General features: G+C 41.3%; 1 protein-coding gene across 2 annotated transcripts in view; it reads left to right on the top strand.

Moving 5' to 3' along the window:
- Sb (serine proteinase stubble) overlaps positions 1 to 18959 on the top strand; it is a 183909-nt gene that overhangs the window by 92517 nt on the left and 72433 nt on the right. The gene's annotated exons all lie outside the window — the stretch shown is intronic.

Raw genomic sequence — 18959 nt, 5'->3', positions numbered from 1 at the left:
GGGCGACATAGACATACTGTCCGTTCCGGGCTCAGAAGCCGAAACTTCCGGGTGCTGGAGCCGTAGCTTTGATTGCTTCGGGTTCCACGCCCGGATGTTTCGGCCTTTGAGCCTGGAACACGGACGGTACGTCTTTATAGCCCGTAAGTACGGCTTCCACACCGGAGTTTTTTTTTCAGTTAGGGGAGTTTTGCAGAAAATTGAATTTATATAAATGAACAATTCTCTAGATTTCCTACTATATTTTTAAAATTACAAAATATTTTACAAAATCGTTCAAAAAGTAAGTTCCAGTGCTATATCTCATTTTAAAACCCATTAAAAGTGCAACTCCTCAAATTTCTGCAGGGTATAAATTTATGATTTGATGGTCAGATTTTGATGCAGTTTGCCTTGCTGTACAGTGTTTTATGTTCCAATCGTCACTAACTATCTATGACATTTCTAGTTATCTGGATTCTTAATTATATATAATTCCTTGGAAAGCTGGTAACTGGCACTAGATTTCCGTCAGTTTTAATCATACATCTGCTTAGGTTAACCAGCCGCGCTATAGGTCCTGACAAATTTCCATGGCTAGCTTCTAAGTTTCCTGAAAATCATGTTTACCCGGAATCTTGTAACTACTGGCATTTTCCCGCTATGTAAGAATGGTTCCAAAATTAGTGACAACATTTTATAATCTTCTCGGTACAATAGTTATTAAACATGCCCATTTTTTAGCTCATTTTATGTACTCGGCACCATCAGAGGTGACGTCAGACGGTCATTATTCCGACGCGATCACTTCCTGCATTTTCTCTTCGGTGAGTATTGTCTTTGCAGTAGATGAGAATAAAAATATTTTCACGAGATGAAGGATAAAAGTAAGGAGCAGTGCAGAGGGGATTGGCGGCTGGTCTTAGGTGGCCACTTGGCGAGCTGGCGCTGGTATTGGCATGCAACTTATAGATGTACTTGCATTTTGGCCTATATTTGCCAAACCGGATATTCCCCCTAGTCAAAAACTATTTCTGCGCAACGTGTTCCGCGTCGCCCCAACGGTTGCCGCTCGAACTCCTGCCGTTCGGTGTCTTGTTGCAGCCCCCCCCCCCCCACCCGCCCCCTGTATAGCCCCCTTCGGCGCCCTCTCACTTTTTTCGCCCTGCCCTCCCCCCCTTTCGCACTCTCAGTCTCAAATTTATGACCGGCCATTAAGAGGCTAGAAAATTATAACAGTGTGTATTTAATTGACGTAAGGAGTTCATTTATGCCAATTCCAGCGGTTTTTCAGTCATCCTGCTAGCCTTCCATCCGCGCTGTCATATTTCGAGATTAAATCGCCATTTTTGGAGAGATATTCCGATATGCAGACATTTTCAAACGCTCCCAGTAACTTTCTCGTCTTGAAATCCCCTCAACTAGGAATTTCGGTGCACATTAGGAAAATATTATGAAGAATTCAATTTCAATATTTATCTCAAATAACAGGGTTTTGAGTAAAAATATGGGACATTTGTCCCTGAGAGAAAATAAAAAAAAATACGGCTTCCATGTGTTATTGAAATTTTGCAACTCTAATTTCTCTTTGTAAATTTATCTGGCAGTCCCACATTGCGAGATATTACAAACTTTGGCGAAAAAAGGGAAATTGACTACACATCATCATTTTAATTTTATCAAATACACAGAATGCCGATTAACCAAAGCCAATGTTTCATTTTTGGTAGTATCACTGGTAACACTTGGACAGCTACTCATAGTCATTAGACATCTTTTCGAGGCTGATCTCTTTTTAAATGGACTTATCTAACAATAAGCTAAAAGAAACTATGTGCATTTGGTTTGCCTGTAACATAGTTCCTTCTAGCATAAGTACGCCCAAATGACGAAGAACACACTTGCATGTTCATCTTGATTTAATTTTTCAGAAATTCCAAGGGATTTTCGTAGCAGTATTGAATTTCAGTAAATTTCATGAAATTTCAGGGCTTGAACTATTCAATTCTCGGCTAGAGTTCAACCGAAAACACACAAAAATAGAAGACTGTCACATTTTGTTATCAGACATGAAGAAACGATATTTTTCATATCTCATAAATCGATATTTTGTCTTTCACGTATTTCAAGATTGTATTTTTCGTGAAATTTTATACCTGCAAGATTTTCGTAGCATCTTTAGTAAGCTAATTTGAAAAAATTATAAATTGGGTGCGGCAACAGTGCATTACTCTCTGCTCCCGGGGGCCCGCGACGAAAATAACGCGTTGCAATAAAGCTCACCGGAGGACTACCATGGATGCCATTTTCTCGGAGGGGCCTCGGGTTTCCCATCAATTTACCGCAATTTCACGGCCGAGCGTGTATTAGACCGCAGTTTGGTGGCGTTGGTGCTCGATATTTCTGACGTTTTTAGCACGTCTGTTGGCGTGAGCGTGCTCGTCGGGGTCTCATAAAAGCTCGTCCAAGCTCGTAAGTCTGCGGCGGTCGGACAGAGGGGAGCAAATTAGGGACATTGCTCCAGGGATTCGAAGGCCTCGATGTCTCTCTTAGCGTCCGTGCTTTCTTTTACTTTCGAGCAGGACTCATCGTGTGTTTCCCTTTCGATCGGTCTGTTTCGTGTTTGTTGTTTCACTCTCGACGGTAGTGTCACACGCTGCTTCCTAGAGGAAGAATAAAGCGCACGAGTGCAAACTCTGACAAGAGCATATATCGTCGTTGCCCCCACGAAAGAACGTAACTGCATTTCAATGTTGCCGAATTTAACCTCGCAAATTGCAGTTTTAACAGGGAAATCTTGGGAATTACCAACTGAAATTTTTATTGAATTTTTCTCCGATCTCGAGCAAAAATCAGAGAAAATTTGAACTAAAATTAAACAATTCCATTTTTATGAATCATTGCATTGTTTCAGACAATTTAGCAACTTTGGAATGGAGTTACGTTTCTTCGTTAGGGAAACGACGATATGTGCCCTTATTCTCCTCAAAAGTCGAACTGAAGAATCTACACACAAAAATTTTATTGCTTCATCTGAGAGTGTCTAATGTGGTGACAATGAGTTCGTAGTATTTTTCATAATTTTTTTCTAACATGGGAAATTGGAGAAAAATTGATGTAAAAGTGAGAAAATTTTCCGCCATGTAACGTCATCTGGTGGCATTTTCCATTTAAACACATGTATTTTAGCAGATTGGGTTATTTTGCCATATGTTTTCCAATAATTGTTCAATTTAGAAACCAAGGATATCCTCGCACTCAGTTTTCCTAGCATTTTCATTTTAGACATGAAATTCACAAAAATTAAGACACCTGCAAATTCTCCATTATGAAGATGTCTGTAATAATGTGATTAGTTGAATGGTCTGATTTAGGAACGATACATTGTCTTGGAAGCAACGGGTTTAAGCTGCTCCTCAATCCCGTAAATCTATTAGAAGGACACTTTAAGCCACCCTACCATATGGGAGTATGTAGGACTACCCCAGGTTAAAAAGATCGTCCAGGGGGTGTCCCTAGCTCCAAAAGAGGATTAGGGGGAGGAACAGGGGTCGCTCCAGGAAAATTTTGAGCAATTGAATCATCTCAAGAGCTAAAACATTGATAGAATTTCACTTTGGCAAAATCTCTTACATTTCTTGAGAGGGGCAAAATAGATTTCGGAGGAGAGGCCAGCCCCCCTTCCCCCGACGGTACCGTGTTTCCGCCCATGAGTATCGCACACAGATTGTTCATTCTCTGAAAGTAACTTTGACTATCAATAGTAACTTTAGTGCTAGTATTTAGTGCTCAGTATAGTAACTATTAGTAACTTTATCTATTTTGTGTGAACAATCCAAAGCGGGCCTTATCATTAAAACTAGTTGATCTGCTTCATACCCTTCTTTTCCTCTGTTCCTTCATTACCGTTATTTTTTGCTCTCTTTTTCTTTATTTTACCTTCCATCTTTCCTTCGTCTTATCCTTTTACTGGTTACAAAATTTTTGAAGTCAAAACGCATGTGCGTCCATTGCAGCGTTGACATTATTAATTTAACGAGAGGTCGAATAATCGCGCCAAACATAGTGCAGCCGGCGTTAAACGTATATTAGCGCCTCCAAGACTTTGGGAGCACTTCACGCATTGCGCCAAACAGCACGATTTGCGGAAAGCCCTAGCGCCTACAAGACTGCATGAATACTTCTCGCATTGCGCCAAACGCAGTGCAGTCGGTCCGTTGGTGTGAGACGCATATCAGCGCCTACGAGACCGTGAGAACGCTTCCTCGTTGAATATTGAATATTCGCGCAAACATGTGAGTTTTCAGTACCAGAAAAATTCGTGCAATCCTACGCATCTCCAAAAAGGTAAAAAGGGGGCGTTCGCGTAATCCTATCGCAGCCAAGAATAATACATTAGGGGCTGCGTCTCCCATAAAGTATCTGAAGTCTCATACATGCCCTATGGCGAAGCCATTAGTGCAGTGTCTCTTCAATATTTTATAGCCTCTGGATCATATCATGGTCCTTTAATAAATGCGTTAAAGACAATGCTGAGCCGCAGATAAACTCACGGGCATTATGAGTTCTCTTTCACCGCGCTATGAATGACCGACCTGCCTTTCGTTTTTTTTTCCATCGACCGCACACGAGCTTTCGAAAGGCTTTCAACAGGTCATTTGGTAAGCGTGAGCATCCGGGGAGGGGAGGGGGAGGGGGTACCGCAATGACCTTGAACAGATGTCGCTTTGAGCTTGAGAGCGGGATGACTGGTGGGCGCGAGACATGCGCGGATTCGACCGTCCGACGTTGTCGGATTTCTAATTTTTACGAAAACTTATGAGACAAGTGACTGATGACAATTTGGGATTTTGACCCGTGACCTGGAAAAATCTTCATCCTATCGTAGTTGTCAGCATAGATTAGTTGCACGACTTTAATGAGAAGTAGCCCGATTACATTAGATGCTGCATCATAGGCGGATCCAAGGGGGATGTAGGGATATAAGGGGGACACAGGGGGATGTAGGGGACGCTCTTCTCCAAAATATCACGAATCATGAACGACAGATTATCAGAAACATTCGAAGCACATGCACGGAGAAAAAACCTCGTGCGAGAAAAAAGCACTATTGTGATTTATCGAGACAACGTGTGAACCGCTTGCAAATTGGCGGCGATTGCTAATTGCCTGCGACATACAAAGCTTGTAAGTACAGCTTCCGCAGCCGGAGTTTTTTTTTGTAGGTTGTTGTTGTTTGGTGTTTCATTATTTTCTTTATATTAATGTCAACTTTGACAAGAACCTCGACAATTTGGCAGAGCTGTGCGTTCCTTTCATCCACCGACGCGACGCGGCCGCAGGTCCGCAGGTGCGGGATGTAGGTTATGAGCTAATGACATTTTGCGGCGCATGCGCTATGCACTATGCAGCGCCGGGGTCGGGACCGGCCCCTCTTGGTGACAAATTGCATTTCAATCCAGGTTTATGCACGCACGCACGCCCTCCGACCCGAAGCTGCCAAGTTGTGCGATTTAATGTAGGTATCTTACACGCTTTAAAGGGGGGAAAGTGCTGATTTTTCAGCACTAGCTGGCAACTGCCGACCCGAGCTGTGTGGCGTCGCTAATAATCTTGTTCCATGCTCGGATAAAATACGTGTCAAAAGTATTGGTCACCAATGACACCGCTGAAAGCTCGCAGATAAACCCGTGACCCTGCCCCTCAGCCGCGCTTTACGCAGTTGCCAACAGATAGCGCCGCATTTTTATTGGGAGCAGAGGAAATATAGCCTGCGTTACGGGTGCGTTACACATGGCGAGGGAGGATTGGGGCTGTGTTACGTAACGCTGTGATGAGAACCGTTGGTTTTTCAAACTGTGCGATGAAAAATCAACTCTGCAGTAGCAGTTTTCCATGAAAAAGTAATCATGAAGCTCTCTCTGACTAATTTGAGGGGATCGGGGGTAACATAATTTTTAAGGGGGTGCAGACCAGCAGACCTGTGTTAATGGAGCATCATAAGTGGGATGGGAGGGGGAGTAATAAAATACAATTTTCATTTTTTAGTAATTTATGAACGGCCCCATATTGAACGATTGAAGAATACTCCAAGGAGACTTTAACGCAGGAGTAGAAAAGTAAGCAATTCAAATATTGGTGCCTTGCACACGAAAAAGTATTCTCTATGAGAGTATGATGCATTGATATATACACATGTTGCTTTAAAGTACTTTGGCGCTCTACAACACCTAACCACCAGTGTCTCATCTCCAACCACCGATGTATTATAACCAGAGACAAGAGACCCTTCACAAGTATCTTGACAATGGTGGAAGCTTTTACTTTTGGGACTTCAACATTCAACTGCTGACTTATCTACTTGGTTGATGGCTAACAGCGTGTTGGCAGTTTCGTTTTGCACATTTACCGAAGTTTGAGAAACTCGTTTGACTCATACGTCACCCGAACTCATCATCGGCCACCTACTAGGAAGGTCAACAGCCGAAAAAAGAGTGATGACTGTTGCTCCCTTATAATTGTTCATAAGGAAGTGTTGAATCCCCGAAAGTAAAGTCTTCCACCTGTCGCCAAGAGACCAGTGGAGGGTCTCTTGTCTCTGATTAACACCACTACAAGCATAATATAAACGGCAAAATTCGCTTATAAGAACCTACTGACTTGTGGCCAATGCTTCCAAACTAGGAGCTCCAGTTGGGGCGTCTCGACTCTCTCCTTGGCTATTCTCATTCTCGGTTGAAGATGCAGTTGAATTCCGCGATGGCACGATTCGGTGGGGCTCCGTTTATAGCCGAGATTAATCGCCACGGCTGCGGTGGCGGCGGCGGCGGGCGTCGCGCCACAACGGACAACACTGAAACAGAGCTAATTAAACGGGGCAGCGGGTCGGCGGCACTGTTGCCGCATCCCACCGCATCATCACAGCTCTCCGTCTCTCTGTATAAGGTCATTTTCACTTGCAATTTTTCAAGTTTATATCATTTATTGAGATCTGCGGGCTGAATGTTGAAACTAATGGACGAAGCTATACAGGGTGATCCAGGGTTAAAAGGCCAGACTACAGGAGCCGAAACACCCCCAAACCCCCTCTTTGGACTATTGACATTTCGATTTTTGTTAGATCGTCTATGAATTCAGGGCATAAAAGTACAGGGAAGTTCGACTTTTCATGGGATTTGGTTCACGACCGTTGCCAAAATTCAGGAAAAACTATTTACTTCCCGAAATTGGGGGGGAGGGTAGTTTCGACTGGGGACACTTTTGAAAAAAAAACTTGATGCAAGAAACAAAGTCTTGTTTTGTGCAGTTTGGCAGTTTAACACTGGATCACCCTGTAGACAAAGAGAACAAGAGGATATGCGCGGAATCCAATTGGTGGAAGCGGGTGGTTGCCATGGACAAAAGAGGTTGGTAGCAGACTAACTTATGGCTATACATTCCACCACTTTAGGGTTTCACTTTGAATCTGTGTCCAGGATATATTTTTTTAAGCCCTCCTATCATCCGTTATTAGTTCTAAGTAACATAGTACGTATGTCTTTTCAAATATTCCGCTTTAGATAATTCCGTACTGTTTAGTGACGTCCAACAAGAGGTTTTATTCCACGTTAGACGCACCATGAGCCGAGTTTAGCAGAGAGGAACCAGGTACACGGCCACGTTTATGACTGTATCTATATTCATAGGGCAGATAATTTGTTTCTGACAGAGAAGTTGGTTCTACCTTGCTGCACTCTGTCAAAATTAGGTCTTCACGGACGATGACTTGAATTGTATTCTGCGTGTTTTTCCCCTTAAATTTTTACAGGAAATGCTCCTGCGAACTATTGAGATCAAGAATAACCCTGAAAGTACATACATTGGATTACATTTTGCAATAAGGAACTACCATCTCTGGCTCTTCCATAAAAGCACCTCATTGCATAGGGAAACCAATGGCATGCACAATTGGATTTGGTTCAGACACCGGTTGCTGACGAGCTCAACAGACTAGTGTATTGGGTAAAAACAACGTTTTTCGTTAGGGTTTGGTCGAAAGAGTCAACCAAATCCACACGCGAAAATTCGTCTTTGTTCATACGTTGAATGTTGAGAGTTGAGTGTTAGTCTAAGTGTTGAGTGTTGAGCGGCGCGGCAACGGGCAGTGGGTGCAAAGAAAGTGTGAAAGGCTAAACGCCGAGATTTAATTTAGATTTATTACAATAATGCAATTAGTCGGCGCCCCGCACCCGTCGAGAATCGAAGCATCGGAGCGGGCCCAGATAGCAGATCGCTCCCGCACTGTCATATTATGACGAGAAAATTCGCCCGCGTTGCATTGTTTCCGTAAGATGAAACCAGCTATTTTCCGTAGACGCAACGCCTCTGTCCGTTCCCAGAGTTGCCGGATCTGAGGTTGAATCGCGACTATTATGTATTTTTTTTCTCAGTAAGTAGAGGTAATTTCTTTGGCATTAGAAATTACTGACCTCGAGGCTCTTGCCTTCGAATCGAACGGCTCGAAAAAACGATAGTAACGTAATTGGGATAGAGACCTGTGTTACGGGTACGTCACGAATGGAAGGGGAGAGTAAAAATAATACGATTTTCAATTAAAAGTAATTTATGAACGGCCCCATATTAATCTATTGAAGAATTCTCCCAGGAGACTTTAACGCGGGAGTAGAAAAGTAAGCAATTCAAATCTTGGTGCCTTGCACACCGACAAGTATTTTCTATGAGAGTATGATCAGTCTGGCGTAAGTTTGGCATTTGCTCAACAATTGAATTCCTCAAATTTGATCGTTTTCAAATGACTTTCGTATTTAATAGATAAAGGGTGAGAGGACGAGTGGAATTCATCTAATTCGGAACGTTTATTTTGGTCAGTGTTTTGCAACCTGCAAAATACTGACGCTCACCAAACATCAGATTCATCAAACTCACGCCAGACTGAAGCTCAGACTGATCGTGTATTTTGGGCTCCAGGTTTTCTTCACTTGACCTTCCTGGGGGTGATGTAACTGTCCTTAGGAGGAGTGTTCTCAAATGACTGTCGAGCATAAGTCTGATTCCGGGGTTCTCTTTTTGATGGGATCAGTTTAAGTCCAGTGCCCTTATCGCCACAACACCGCGTCCAAGCCAAAAATCCTGTAATCCTATTTTAGATTTCCAATTTTTTCCTCGCTTAGGTGTTCATTCGCAGCAAGGAGATCAATGCTTATAAAACCATAAAACCGGTGGGTTTCTTGAACGGTTTCCTCGTACAACTGGAAACTCCAGGCGGATAAAAATGAAGCAGATCACGTTTTTTGTGACGTCCTTTCGGGAGGAGGGAGGGGGGGGGCAAAATTCGGAATACGACAGTAAGACTCTTTTCTTTTAAACGCCAGTATTGGTGCAACGATAATCTCAGAATCGTCTTATGTGCTATCACAATAATATACCACCCAGAGAGAGGGGAAAAAGTTTGAAATTCGAGAGAAGCGGATTTGTCTTCCATGGCATGCTCACAGCGATTATCTTCCACAAAATACCCGCGTGCTTTTACTTGGATGTCATGAGCAAGTAGGAGACGTAGGGTACATCCAGCGAATTAGTGGATAAGTGGCATTCAAGTGAAATCACAAAGATCAATTTACCAGATGACCTCTGGGTCGACAGACAAGGATGGCGATTAGGTGTCGCAGAGCGCCCGGGCGCCGGCGGGGGAGGGAGTAAAATCAATATACATATATATATTGGGAAAGAAACCTCTTACAATTTACCATTAGAGGAGGAAATTTTTTTCTTAAAATATTGTTAAAATGGCCGATTTTTCAACCGCATCTTAACTACCAAGTAAACTGCACATTTCCCTCAATAATTTTCAAGAGAAATTGTGCCAGGTCTTAGAATAATTGAGTGATTTGAACAAATTTATATCAACGATGCCCTCCGCGCACACCGCAGTGATCACTTTGTGAAACTTTGTACCAAAAAAAAAAGTATGAACAATAAAATAGACCAACGATGCTTGTGAGTTTAACAATTTCTTTGCAAAGCAATGAGATTTGAGGCGAATTAAGTTCATTGAATTTTCTCTGCTTCTGACCTGAAATCCTTTTCTTAGTAAGGACACATCTTAGGGGGCTACCATGAGAGCGCCCCAGCCCCAGGCGTACGTTGCGTCTACGCGCGAAGAAAATAAACCTGCATGCGGCTCGAAGAGCGAGTGACTTTCACATCGGGAGCAGTTGCGGGTACTTGCGGTAGTCTAGCAAGAATTACACGCGTAACGATCGTCTGATAACGATAACGGATCAGAACGCAGTGCAGAGTGCATTGCCTGGGACGTGGTTCATGGTCAGACGTCTGACTTTAAAATTGGGAATTTACCGCAAGATTTGGCGACAGTGCCTCAACGGACATTTCAGACTCGTTTCGTCCGCCTCGCCTTAATTTTTGAGCCAACGAAATCGACAGTGAAATGAGAAGCGCGATTCACTTACACCGGGTATCAATGGGACGTATTGCTGCCAAACGGAACTTTGTGCATTCAGAAACGAGCCTCGAGACCCATAAGAATACATGCATAACAGGGCTCACGTCATAATGAACATAATTTCGTTTGGCAGGAATACGTCAAATTGATAAAGTCAGAGTTTTGGGTTTTACGTCGCAGAGTTGTTGTTTGCTCAAAGGTGTCGAGAACAATTTCGTGGTGACACATCCTTAACTTAACTTTAGAGTATCAGATGCGCGGTTAGTAAATCCTGTATTTTGAAGGTTGGAATAAGTACTTCTAAGAATGAAATTTAAAAAATGATAAAAAATCACAGGTTGAATGACGTTATTTATTGTATTTTTTTAATAATTGCTTAACTCTAATACAGTATAAAGCGTAAAGACCATCAATTGCTCAATTTTTTTAATTTTTTTAAAATTGTTTTAACACTCTCAAGGATTTTAGCATCATTTATAGTTGATCAGTGAACCCATGACCTGACATGATCACTGCGTCTGTTGCATATGCACTGCATTTTGCAATTTGGAGCTATAAATTCTGGCTCTTCTGGAAAAACACTTATGTGCATAGGGAAACTAATGGCACATACGTTGTTTTTAAACCGGGCTAGAATTTATAGTTCCAAATTGCACAATGTGGTCCATATTATCCTGCGCGTGCAGCGTGTATGTGCTCCATATTATACGTATTTACGAAAACTTGATATATCAAGTGCCTCTTTCAGAAGGACCGCCTTCTGGGATCTCCCGACACACCACTTGGAGTTTGACACACTAAATAGTAATAAAAAAAATACCTTTTTGCATGTGATTCGGGAGGATTGCCGCGTCCATGGTATACAGCAAGATCAGATCCAAAAATGCCCTCACACAGGTGTTTGTTGGAGATTGAACTCTTTGCAACACTTCAGGTTCCGAGTACTTAAAAACAGGCAGCTTTCTATAGCACGTTGTATTTTTCGACCAAGTACTACCAGTCAACACTGGAACTCTGGATTTAAACCCGGTCCTTAACATCACTCCTTTCACATTCTCCCTCATTTTAAGTAAAAACTCACGGAAATTGAATCCGAGATAAGAATCGCAAACGAAAAAATTCATCACTCGGACAGGCGAAATTAATTCTATGTACGAACCGGCTGACTAGTTCTCACTTGACGATTTATGAAAGTTTTAAAGGACTGTCCTCTCGATCATCACGGATTAGTTGCATGCGGTATCTCTCCTTCCTCCGTCATATGCATAAGTCTCTCGGCAGTTTTTTTGTCAATTATGCAAATTTCTTTCCGTCGGAAATCAGCAGAGTGCATTGATTCCGCTCATGCTCAAATACAAAATTCATCCGTCATTTTCCTTCCTTAGGCGAATTTCCACGAATGGATTTGGTTGAAATTTTTAACTTACTGTCAACCTCCGTTGCAACAAAACGAATTCCATCCGGACGACGGTGCGCCATCAACACTTGGTTTTTATGCTGGCAGCAATGACCACCACATCCAAATTCTTCTCCTTTTGGTCTAAATACCCTATCATTCAGTTGAATTATGATTGTGAAAGAATTCAGCATGTTTAAAGACTGCAAAAACTTTATGTCGCAATTGTAAAAAAAAATGAGTCATTAGAGGATATACATTACCGCGTTTTGAAAGTTGTACTTTAAAGAATTGCAAAAAAAAAAATAAAAAGATCTGATGTTGAAGCGCTAAGTTTTAACTTTCAATACTCACGCAACTTTTCACTGCGGTTTCTACCATCCTGACGTCATCGATTGGTAATTCATGAGATTCACCTCGATTCCACCAAAACTTTGTTCTGTTGGAAATTCATGTCAAATACAGAATTTCAATACGAATCTCTTCAACGTAGAAGATCAGCTGGGCTCAAGTGATCCCGGTTTGATTACCTCAGCCTCAGTGTATCTGCTTACCTACTCTTGCAGTCCTTTATTACCATATCGATGGCTAAAATGTGAAACAACGTATCCCTATCGCGGTGTTTCAAAATTTCCGATCCCGGTTAATTTTTTTGAAGAGGGAAATGGTACCTTTAAGGCCTGGAGTTTACATAGAATATTCTATGAAAAGAGAAAAAATCAAGGAGGTTTTCAAGAAATGACGTTGACTAGATTTTCAAAGAAAAAATAAAGTGTGACAGGAATTCTGCAGGTCTGTAGGTCTGCTACGTCGCAAACGGATATACGTTGTTTCGCCGTTTAGCCATGCTGCCGTAGTGAGGAAGAACGCCGTATGAACATTCCAGGGTTGCCAAAGTTCCTTTGATAAAATGTTCATTTCCGAGGAAACTTATGAATATTTTCCCTTGAAATTTTCAGGAGCTGCAGGTGAAATTGCGGCACTGGATGCGAGAAGGGCACTTCTCAATTGCGGTGTCTCAGAATCTCTGCTGCGAATTGACCCCTTGGAGAAGAATTCAATGGATGATTTTTCCAGAATTCTTTCCATAGAAAATTGTAGAATCACAAGGAATACTCAGTAAAAATTTTAGTGAAACGGATGCATTCACTTGCCTTACAATGAATGAAATATTAGATGAGACTCTGAAAAGCTGCAACCAAGAAGTGCCCTTTTCGCATCCAGTGCCTCATTTGCGCACAAAATTATCTAAAAAATTGGAAGGAAAATCCTCACAAGTTTATTAGGAAATTCGTGTTTTATCAAAGGAAATTTAGCAACGCCTGAAGGTTCATACGACGTTTTTCCTTAGCCCGGCAGCACGGATATGCACTTCACTCGGTCAGCACTGCCGGGGAATGCAGGTGAATCTCAATAGAGTCTGCGTTGGGAGCTCCTCTGATTGAGTCTCAAACTCCAGGTCGCAAGTGCGTATCATTAAAACTCGTTCTGATTTATTGGCTGAATCTTTACAGCAGGCAGTAAATCTCCCGACTTCCGCGGGTCTGCCACTTATTCAGTCGCGCATCCGACCACTGATCAGGTCCCAGCCCAGCTGCAAGATGCCCAGTCCCAGACCCTCCTCTTGTCCTAAAGACCCTATTATTCAGTTGAATTATGATAATGATAGAATCCAGTATGCTCAATGAATGCGCAAAATATATGTCGCAGTTTTAAAAGAACGGGTCATTGGAGCAAAACGCATAATCGCGTTTGAAAGTTGTGTTTTGAAGAATTGCAAAAAAACTTGATTTTGAGTCTGATTTTTTTACATTTAATGCTGGTACGTTAGACGAGCTCAGTAAAACACGGCGTAACCGCGTTTGAAAGTTGTGTTTTGAAGAATTGCAAAAAAAACTTGACATCAAACTTGACGCTGGATCTGATTTTTTTAAATTTAATGCCGGTATGTAATATAAGCTCAGAAAAACACGGCTTTGAGGACTGCTTTTATATGGAGCAAAATCGAATCCACTTTCAAGCATGCCATCCTCGTGAATTTACCAATTACCGCTATAAAATTACTATTTATTGGTAAAGTTTAAGATTTAAGGTGACAACTGCCCCCAGCTTTGTCCCCTATTACTACGTCATTGTATGTTCCAGCGTCTTCAATTCTTTTTTAGGAACGTGACCTGATGTGTCACATAATTGTTCATTTCAAAATCAGCCCAACTTCGTGGGGCAAAAATGCAAAAACCGAAGAAAAAAAATCTCATGTGGATGAAACAGTATTTTGTGAGTTGGAATTTTTCTGACTATGGGTATTGGTGATTTGTCAAAAAGAGACTAAATTGCAGAGGTTGCAAAGTCTTCGCTTTTGCCAAATAAGGTTTAGCCTAACCAGATTTGCTTTCATGTAGGAGGTCAAAAAAATGCATGGGGAAGCAATTGTATTAAAGTGTTTCCGACCTTAAAAACCATGTTTTTCTGCATCAAAAAAATGTTTTGAACTTCTCGGAGTCGTGTCACATTTGAAAAGAACTCAGTTATCACCCCACGCACAGGGAAGTATCCCCTTGAAAATTCTTACGGGAACGAGAATCAGTAGACTGCGTCCCTAAGGAAGAACGCCGCAATGAACATTCGAGAGTTGCTAACTTTTCTTCGATAAAACTTTCATCCTTAAGGAAAGTAATGAATAATTTTACTTGAGTTTTTCAGGGCCTTTAGGTGAAATTGCGAACAAAATTATCCGAAAAATTAAAAGAAAAATATTCATAAGTTTACTAGGAAATTCACGTTTTATTAAATGAAATTTGACAACGCCTGAAGGTTCATACGGCGTTTTTCCTTAGCACGGCAGTAGAGACGAACCTAGCGAGGAGGTCAAAGTGGGACAAAGTAAGGTGCCTGACAGCTGGAGTCGGCGCTCGGGTAACAGAGGTCTCAGCTCCCGCACTCCCGCAGGAACGGACTGTCAACGACTCGACGCGTTGTCCGGTGAGCAACGGACCGGCCGGTGTCAGACTCGAGCCACCGGTCGGCCAGTAATTATCCCTCGATTTCTTTGGCACTTAATTTATGGAGTCGCTTTGCATGCCACCGCCCGGTGGTTCCATTGTGCCCCGCTCGGCGGGACAATGCCAACGTATCAATAAACGATGGCAAATCGCGATGCAACTGTGTTGAGCGTTGAATGCTTCGGTCGGACCCTCACCACTCACTCCCCGTCAGCCGTCGTGCTCTTGTCTAAGTGTTCTGAACGTTGTCAAATGCAGGGACAAAATGTACTTCATTTTACGATTAATAACCCCTCGTTTCTGGATCATTCTAGGGTTTCCGGACATTTTGTCAACGATTTTTTGTCCGCGAACCTTTTTTGTCCAGTAGTTTACGTCCACACGTAAAATAAGCAACAGTGACTTTGTCAGAGCGTTGTATTTTAGTCGGTATGTAAAATTATAATGACAATATGGAAATGAGAAATTGATAGAGAAGGAGGGGTTGTTATGGTTGCTCATTTTCTAAATGAAATGTTATTACTTTCTCCTATTGAATCATCTTTTTAAATTATCATCGGTGAATATTTGGTTTTATTTCTATCCTTAAAATATTGAATGTACAATATACCGTATTATATGTATAATTGTATAGGTACTTTTTTATTTTTTCTTTACGAAATTATTACTTCATTTTGAAAACATTTATATTTTTAAAACGTGACATATATTTGTAAAACCTTTTCCAAGCGACATTAATCTCAATGAGCCGCACCTGCTGTGCCGCCAGAAACTGCAAAAATGAATAAAAGAGGAAAAAAACCAAGAAGCACGCAATCTTTAGTTTTAACCCATTTGTACACCGATCTTTTAGAGTCAAATACGTCAAATTTTGAGCGTTTCGTTGCGCGCACACCTCGCTGCAGCACAATAAAAGCACAAAATGTAAAAGAAAAAATTAAAGTGCTATGGAAATCATTAAATTTGACACGGGACCACCAATATTTAAAAAACACACATTATATTATTATCCTCCTTTGATAAATTGATACATATTTTTTTACCATCAATTTAAATGAGAATAATCAATGCAGAGTGTGCTAGCATTTCAAAATCATGAGTTAAAAAACGCTGACTATGCGAGTATAAATATTAAAGCCTAACAGAGCGGAGCGGCGCGGCGTGCTGCCAGCGCGAGAGGCTCACTGGCGCCTACAAACCTAAGTGGATACTTCACGCATTGTACAATGCTTGAAGTATCCACTTAGGTTTGTAGGCGCCAATGCGCGTTTCGCGCTGGCTGCCCGCTCGCCGTGCGGCGGCGCCTGAATCAACTATTTCACAACAGAGGTGTTGCACAGTATTATACAAAATTGAACGTATTAAGAATGTTTCTATTTATGGTAAAACTTAAAATTAAAATAAAAATAAGTTCAAGACAAACCACGATGCTATTCATTTTTATGTATAATTAAATTACTTACATGCCGAAGCAGTAGTAATTGGAGCTCAACTTATGCCGGCGATGTTCATTATACTTTTCAAGAATATAATGTGGTCTAGTGAGTTTTTACGGCAAAAATTGGTCATGAACATTTAAAACTGTATTTTCCTTGAATTTAAGTTGTCGCTCAGGGTTGACGGTAAAGATCCAATTTCTGCCCCTAATAATACCCCTTCTTTAACGCAGAGGTAGGTGGTTAATCGGAAACCCGAAACTGGAACTTCTGGAAACTGGAAAGCTGGAACTACATTCCGCGAACTCTTCTAACCCTGAGCGTGTTACACAGGAAAGGAACGCAGTTGTAGAGTTCTGTTTCGTAGAATTCCACCATTGAGGACCGCCCTGACCCGCGGCTAGATTCGGCAGAATGGAACTGTCCTCGGCCTCCTAGCTGACTCACTCATTAGAGCAAAGGACTTTCTAGACGGAAGAAAGTGTTGAGTGGATGCAAGGAAGACCCTCATTTCCATGAGGCAGGAAACTTTTACTCTCCGAGGTGATGAGCACGTACGCATCGGCCACCACCCACCGACGCCGGCCGAGACAGGGCCAAGAGGCGCTCCGAGTCAAGGATGTGGCCCCACAGCGCCGGGAGGAGCTTTTGAAAAAAGAGAAGCCTCTTAAATTTAATAAGCCGCGCTAATAGCCCTTATTAGCCGCTGATAATCAATAAACGTTCCTCCAACATGTTGATTAATTAGTCGGAAGAGTCGGTGTTGTCAGCTCTAACGGAAATGGGCTTACAGACAGAAATGAATCAGTGAGTTCGAAAATACACCAACTCGGGTTTTTTTCGATTACTTTTTTACGGTTTAGTAACACTTATGGATAGAAGCATCTGCACGCAAAAGGAAATTTCGAAATTGCAATCGGAAGTGCTCGAAACAGCGACGGGAAAAGGGAAAAATCCAAGTATTTCATTTGAAGTTTTGTAAATATTCAAGCGTTATTCAATTCGAAAAATATAAATGTTTCTGGGCAGACTATGAAAAATCAGTATCCAAAAGTCGGTGAGAACGAAAACACACCAACTCGGAAATTTTTAAACGCTTAATTCTCTATCATCAAACATGGTGTATCGATTTCAATTTGGTGCTTTACAAAGTCTCTAAGTACTTATCCTTTGGCACCAAAAAGATTTTTCTTAAACTAACTTCTTCGCCCGCTGCGCAATTTTAGGTGTTTCCTGAACAATATTTTTCCCGAGTTGGTGTGTTTTCGAACTCACTAATTCAAATGTTACTCAGCATGTTCGTAGACGGAAGCCTCCTATTCTGCTGTGCTAAGTAAAAACGCCATACGAGCCTTTAGACGTTGTTCCAGTGAAAAACGAATTTAATGAGAAAATGATGAATATTTTTCATCAAATTTTCCAGACAAGTTTGTTCGCAATTTCATCTAAAACGCTGCAAATTTCGGGGGAAAATATGCATGAAATTCTTTAAAAAGAAAATACATGTTAAATCCGAGGAAATGTGCCAATTCTTGAATGTTCATTCGGGATTCTTCTTTAGCACGGCACTATTATAAGATGAGTTTGGACATTCTCATCCTTTACGTGATGTTTTGATGAAGTAATAAAATACAAGATTTAAGCTTGGTGTAAGTAGACATCTAGAATGGAAAATTAATAAACCGGCTCTTAATCACAGTTTTAAAGAGTTGTGTTTAACTTTTTTTTTCTAATGTGGCAGAAAGTGCAGTAAATTTAAGATTTATAAAAAAGACCTTTTATTCTTCTTTAGAAATAAGAATGTGAAGAAATGTAAGATTTCAAAATAGTGCATGAGTAAAATGTGTAATGATATAGAGAAATCTGAAGTTTTGAGTCAATCCATGTACACGAAAAAACACTAAAAATCTCCCCCTTACATACACCATCTTTTTCCCTCAGTCTGGCATTGATACGCATTAGAGTTCAAATTTTCTAATGTAATGAAAATGTTTAGAATCTTCGCCCTTGTTTTTCCTGCAGGATAGTGTGGACCTAGCACTCTTCTAAATGTACCATCCTGTCAATCTCTCTATCCATAGGAAATTATGTTTGAGAATATTCTGATTGGAACATTTTTAGTATACAGGGTGTCTCCGACCACTTTTACCTGGTTTTTGCTAGGGCGTTTGAGGTCGGGCGAACCCTCCAAGGGGTACTAACTAAAGAGAGGCTTCGATACGATGAAATTTGGATTCCTCAGGGTCGATTCCCTATTCGTTCGCGCCATCTTTGACTTCGTCTGATGTAAAATAACCGCACTGGAAAAAAAACAAAAAAACACATTGGATCTAGAGTCCAGACTCTTAAAAACATCTACAAGAAAAAGTACTCTGACTCAATCAGAATCTAGCTTAAATTAAGAACCAAGCCTCTTAATTTAAGCGGATTTCGTTTTGATTCAAGGAAAAATCCGATGAATCAAGAGTATTTTTTCTTGTCAATGTTTTCAAGAGTCTTGACTCTAGATCCAACGTGTTTTTTTCCAGTGCGAAAAAATAGCCGTGCGTGGGATACGTGGTCTGAGCTACCCTGTATATACTGTAAAATGGTAAATTTCTCGTCCATATCATCATTATACAATGGTTACATAATGTTACCGATCTAATTTTTCACTGAATCATAGTGGTGACGCTTCACTCCCT

The sequence above is a fragment of the Bemisia tabaci genome, chromosome 8 (assembly GCF_918797505.1).
Source record: "Bemisia tabaci chromosome 8, PGI_BMITA_v3".
Taxonomy (NCBI): domain Eukaryota; kingdom Metazoa; phylum Arthropoda; class Insecta; order Hemiptera; family Aleyrodidae; genus Bemisia; species Bemisia tabaci.
The sequence above is the reverse complement of the archived record's forward strand: the minus strand, read 5'-3'. Positions and strand labels throughout refer to the sequence as shown.